Raw genomic sequence first — 6,000 nt, 5'->3', positions numbered from 1 at the left:
GTCTTGTGAAGACATAGGCTTGTGTACTATTATAAACTCTGGGAATATAAATTGGTGCATTTATAAAATATATGGTGGTTTCTCAATACAAAACCTGTATCCAGCAATTCTACTTGTAGGCCTTTTTCCTAAGAAGACAAAAATATTAATTTAGAAAGATTCACATATCTTTATGTTCATTGCTGTATTATTTCAGCAGGCAAAATATGAAAATAATAGATGTCCATTGAAGAAAGGATAGAAGGATGGGCAAAGAAGTAGAACAACGGGCCAAGTCCATATGAGAGTGAACTCTTGACCTTTGTCAAAACATGGTTGGGACTTGAGGATACTGTGCCAACCAAATAAACCAGAGAGCTATGCCACAACATTTTAGTTGTAGGCAGTCCATCAAAATAAAGCAAGCTAAGTTATAGACAGTAAGGGAGGTCATCTGAGGAAAAGAGAGGTGGTAGGTGGGTGAAATGGATGATGGTGGTCAAGAGAAACAAACCTTCAATGACAACAAGGAAGTCAAGGGGTTGCAATATACATTATGAGAATTGTAATCAATCCTAGGGTATGGCACATATGAAAGTTGCTGAGAAAAGGAGATAAACATACTTACTCTCATTTCACAATGTAAGTAAATGTTGAGTCTTTCTGTTGTATCTCCAAAGTTAAAAGCATGTATGTTGATTATGCTTTCATATAAATGAACTCCTTTGCCACACAGGCCCCCTGTCCATACTCACTCCATATCCTGTTCCCTTTGCTTCCTCCCTTCCTCCAGTCCTTCCTCAGTGAACCCATGGGTCTGTCTAGGTTTATGCAACTGCACATTCATGGTCTGGCTCTGCAATATACTCCCGGAGCGACCTTGTAGGACCATTGCCAATGACAACACTTACCTTATTTCCATCAGTTACCTAGAAAGACACAGAGGGCACAAGTGTTCTGTGGAATGACAATACTTTGAAGAATAATCCAAGAGGCAACCTATACATTTGCGTTGTTCTGAGCCAGCAGAAGAGTCAAAATTCACTGTCTCTTTAGCTTTAGTTCCTCCCTTCAGAAACATGACAGGGATACTGGGAACATAGGTGGTGGGGAATGGGCACTGGTGGAGGGATGGGTACTCAATCACTGCACACACTGTAGCACTGTCGTCCCGTTGTTCATTGATTTGCTCGAGTGGGCACCAGTAACACCTCCATTGTGATATTTGTTGTTACTGTTTTTGGCATATCAAATATTCCAAGGGTAGCTTGACAGGCTCTGCCATGCGGGTGGGATACTCTCTGTAGCTTGCCGGGATCTCCAAGAGGGACACAGGAATCGAACCCAACTCGGCCGCATGCAAGGCAAACGCCCTACCTGCTGTGCTATCGCTCCAGTCCTGATCACTGTATGACTGAAACATAATCACAAAAGTTTGTAAGTCTGTAAAAAATAAATTTTTTTTAAATTAATGAAGCCCAATTTACCCATCTTTTCTTTTATGGTTTCCATGATTTCTGTCATTATAAAAATCCTCCCCTAACTTGAGCTTGTTAAGAGATTTTTTAAAAAACTTTCAGAGGCAATTAACTTTTTAAAAAACATACTGGGAACATTGGTGGTGGAAAATGTACACTGGTGGAAGGATGGGTGTTCAATCATTGAATGACTAAAACTCAAACATGAAAGTTTTGTAACTGTAGTCAGGGTGATTCAATAAAAAAAATTTTTTTAATTAAAAAAAATTTGAATGGTAGGCCAGAAGCTTAGAAAGAAGAGAAAATGACAGAGCCACTAATATTCTGCTTTTATCTTTATTGGGATTACCAAAAGACGGGCATTGCCTGATTGTGACTTACATGTGTGCCTTTGGTCCATGAATTTGTTTGACAATGACCTTTGCTGAAGGTGAGAACTTGAGAAAGAGCAAATACTTTGGAACATACATGGAATTAAAGTAGATGCTTTGACTGAAGGGTTGCTAAGGGATTGACTGTTGTTCAACCTGAAATCACCTTGTTAGTAATTGTTATCACATTTGAGTATAATCTGCATCAGTTTTACCTACTCTTTTCACTTCCAAAGAACCTCCTTATTCATATAGTAGAAGCCACACGCTTAAATTTTTTTCAAATATACAGTAGTGTCTTTTGGCATAAACCACATTCTTTATAGATTTACAGACTCTGAGCCAATTTCCACCTCTAGTTCTCATTCTTTCACTCATAGGATGCTCACAGAGCAATCTAGTCTTTTTTTTTTTAAAAAAAAAAGCACCCCAAAATGTTTTGATTGCACTGTATGCAAACTACGGTTTTGATTTTGTCCCCATTAGAAATTTTATAAATAATGTCTCATTGTTAAGATCCATCTGTTAATTTTCAGAGTGAGCACATTGCATCATGTGAACCATGTTCCTTGGCATAAACTGCTTTTTGAAGATATCCATTTCCTCCTGAAAAGAAACTTGGGTTTCTGTTTTATCAGTATCATAGACTGAGAACATTCATTTCACATCAGTGTTTGGGGGGAACATTTATGAGAATTTCTCTAAGGAATATGCTCTAGGTGCAATTTCTAAAATGTGTGTATCTCAAACTACATCAGTCAAATTCCTACAATTTTTGTGCCCTTTGCATAACAGCTAGCAAAATGGAAGACTTCTTTGACAATACTTGATACTGTCAGAGTTTTGGAGGGTCTGAACTAGTAGATCACTAATTTTGTTTGTTTGTTTGGGGACCATGCCCATTGGTGCCCAGGACTTACTCCTGACTACATGCAGGGATCACTCCTGGTGTGCTCAGGAGACCTTATGGGATGCTAGGAATCAAACCTGGGTCAGCTATCGGAGTGATAGTGTTCACTCTGGTCCCAGATCACTAAATTTTAAGCTGCACATCTCTGACCGATACTTTGAGAAATTTACCTACCAGTGGTGCTTCGGATATATTTAGGGTATGGTCATAATCAACCTGGAAGCAGTCTTGTAAGGTGAGTATTTGTATCTAAGGGTTTGTGAGCCCTTAGATAAATGAGATGCTAATGTATCGTAGGTAAGATGCTAATGCACCTGTTGGTGTCTGTACCGAGATGCTCTGGATTACAGCTGCCCTCTCTAATTTTACCACCATGGGCCGCCATGTATTACCAGAGAGGGATACCCAGGATAAGAAGTCTTCAACTGCTACTTAGAGTTTGCTGTCCTCACCCTCTCTCTTTAGCTCCTTCATAAACACTCAAGAGACTCTCTGCTTACCCTAGCGTCCAGCACAGATCTGTATACATGGTAGGATGGTAGGTTGTGTGTGTGTGTGTGTGTGTGTGTGTGTGTGTGTGTGTGTGTGTGTGTGTGTATGGCCAAGACAATAATGGTGGTAATAAACCCTAGTGAGTCTCAGATGGGTTCTAAGGTTGTGGAAAGCTCATGCTTTCTCCTTTCAGGGAAGTGGGTACCACATATATTGCAAATCAGACTCATAAATGTAGTCATTCTACATTCTTCTAGTCTCCCTAGCAAGCTGGAATTTCTCTGTCTCTGTCTCTCTCTCTGTCTCTGTCTCTCTCCCTCCCTCCCTCCCTTTCTCTCTCTGTGTTCCCTCCCTCTTCTCTCCTATATTTCTCTTTTCTCCATCTATTTACTCCTTTCCTCACTGTCTCTTCATCTTCCTCCTCCTCCAACTTCTTCCTCCCCTTCCCTCTTTTATGCTCTGAGGAATCGTTGGGATTTTTTTTGTGGGGGGGTGGGTAGGATGGCTGGGCTTATTCCTGGTTCTGTGCTCAGAAATTCCTCAGGGCAGGAATTTAGGGAAATCAAACATGGAATTCGATCAAACCCAGACTAGCCACAAGCGCCCTTCCCACTGCAGTATTGTTCCGGACCCCTTGCAGGGTCTTTGAACGTTGTTTGTTTCTTTTTCCAACCTTCAGGGATGAATCTGTTTTGGATATTCCTTAGGCGAGGACAGGAGGAGTGATGGAGAGTATTTCTGATAGAGTTAAGGCAATAACCAGATAGCGTTCCTTGGGGGTGGATGATCTTGTCAACTGTATTGGCTCATTTTTATTTTAAACTGGACACATCTGCTGAGGGACCCGGCAAGGAGGATGTCTCTTTATCATTCAAGACTACCCACAAGCTGCTCCTCGTACCCAGAGAGCCGGGTTTGATTTAGAGCTGCGTCCAAGGTGTCTGAATGAGGTCTGGGGAATCAGCCTTTCCATAATGCAGCCCAGATTCCTCTTTCGGTGAGCAGGTGAGTGTTTACTTTTGCAGTGGCGCCTCCCTAAATAATCTGGCTAGAGATAAAAAAAAAAAAAAAAAAAAAAAAACAGTGAATTCAGCGGCTGGTGAATAGTGTGGAGAGTCGAGCCTTTGTGTAGCCCCAATCCCTAGCAATATTTTTTTTCGGTATTAAATACTATGAATCCTCTTCACCTGTCAGCACTATTCAAAACACTGAGTGCTGGATGAATAGAAAGGATGTTCCAGGATCTTTCTGATGATTACCGCTGCTAGGAAAACCACTTCCTGATAGCTTTGTGCTGGCTGGATGTGTCTCTTTTTGTGTACAGCTTCCAGTGACGAGCAAATTCAGAGGCACGGGGAGCAGGGAGGATGGGGAAAGTTTAGAAATGTTTTCAAGAATGCAGCTTAAAGTTAAACGGGGGCGCGGGGGGGGGTGTCATCTAAAGAAATTGTAGAGAGCTCTGCCAGCGTTGGTGTGGAAAAGGAGTGTGCACAGAAGGGGAAAGGGAGGTTGGGGGTGGGGGGTGGTTGCTGACCCCACCCTAGTGTTCCTGGCACCTCAGAACTGGCTGGTACTTATTGGTGTCCCAGGAAACCACTGGCCTTTGCCCCTTGCTCCAGTGACGGTGTGGTGTCTGCACCATTAGCTCCGCTGAAAGCTGCAATTCCATAAGATGTGAGGAAAGGAAGGGCGGGAGCTGGGAGGAAACAGAAGCCCTGGAGATCAGCATGGGTTCAGCTTAGACTAAGGGCCTGGGCTGTCTCCTGGCTGCTTTGGGAGGGCCGCCGGCATTGGCAACGGGCACCAAGGCCACCCCCAGGTCATAGGAGATGTAGAGAGACGTAAGGGGAGTCTGAGCTCCAGATCGGGCCTTCCCCACCCCAAGCCCAGGTTAGCGCTGGGGAGGGGGCTTGGGCCCATCTTGGAGAGTTGGAGCCTGGGCTCAGGTATGTGTCTCCCAACATCATCATCGCACCCTGCTTTTTTCCCCAAGTCCGAAAATTGTTCTATGATCTTACAAAGATGCCCCACTCATTTCTGCGTGTCATTGAAAAGAGCATTTGCAAAAAAACACTGGACGTAAAATCTGCAGTGAAATGCGGTTGCTTCACCATCCTGGGCCTCTCTTTCGCCACCTGTGAGATGGGCACAGGTGCTCCCTGCCCAAGGGGCTGATGTGAGTGCCTGCCAATCATTCACGGGCGTGTCTGGTGCCGAAAAGGCATCCTGCCCATTGCCTTGCACACCCAGGGGAGACAGCGTAGCCTCGCACATAAGTCATGACTCTGCAGGCCCGAGGGGGTGGTCTGCCCGCTGACCGAGATCCTCTGCCACTCTCGGGCTTGTGGCTGTAGGGGGGAGTAGCTCACACTACCATTTGCTGGGGTGAGTGCCTCTCTGGCTCTCCAGGGAACTGATGCAGAGGCCGACTTTCCTGGCCCCACTCCCCGGGATCCTGTGTCTGCTCAGCGTGCATCGTGGCTCTCTTCTTCACCCCTCACGTGGCAAGGCCCGCCGGCTCCTGAGTGAGTCAGTCAGTGAGCCCTTCTCCATCCTTCCATATGGTCCTGCCGCTTGCCTCACTTACTTCCGGGTGCTGGCCCCTGCCCGGAAGTTGTGACCTTAAGAAAGAGGAAATTGAGACTCCAGTGCTCTCCCCAATATGCCCTGCGCCTGCCCCTGTCAGAGGGGCCCACTCTGGGAACCAGGGCTAGACCTGACCAGCCTAGGGCTCCTGCAGTGTCGCTGTACACACCACCGCCAAGATCCA

This window comes from Sorex araneus, chromosome 5, assembly GCF_027595985.1.
Source record: "Sorex araneus isolate mSorAra2 chromosome 5, mSorAra2.pri, whole genome shotgun sequence".
NCBI lineage: Eukaryota > Metazoa > Chordata > Mammalia > Eulipotyphla > Soricidae > Sorex > Sorex araneus.
The sequence above is the reverse complement of the archived record's forward strand: the minus strand, read 5'-3'. Positions refer to the sequence as shown.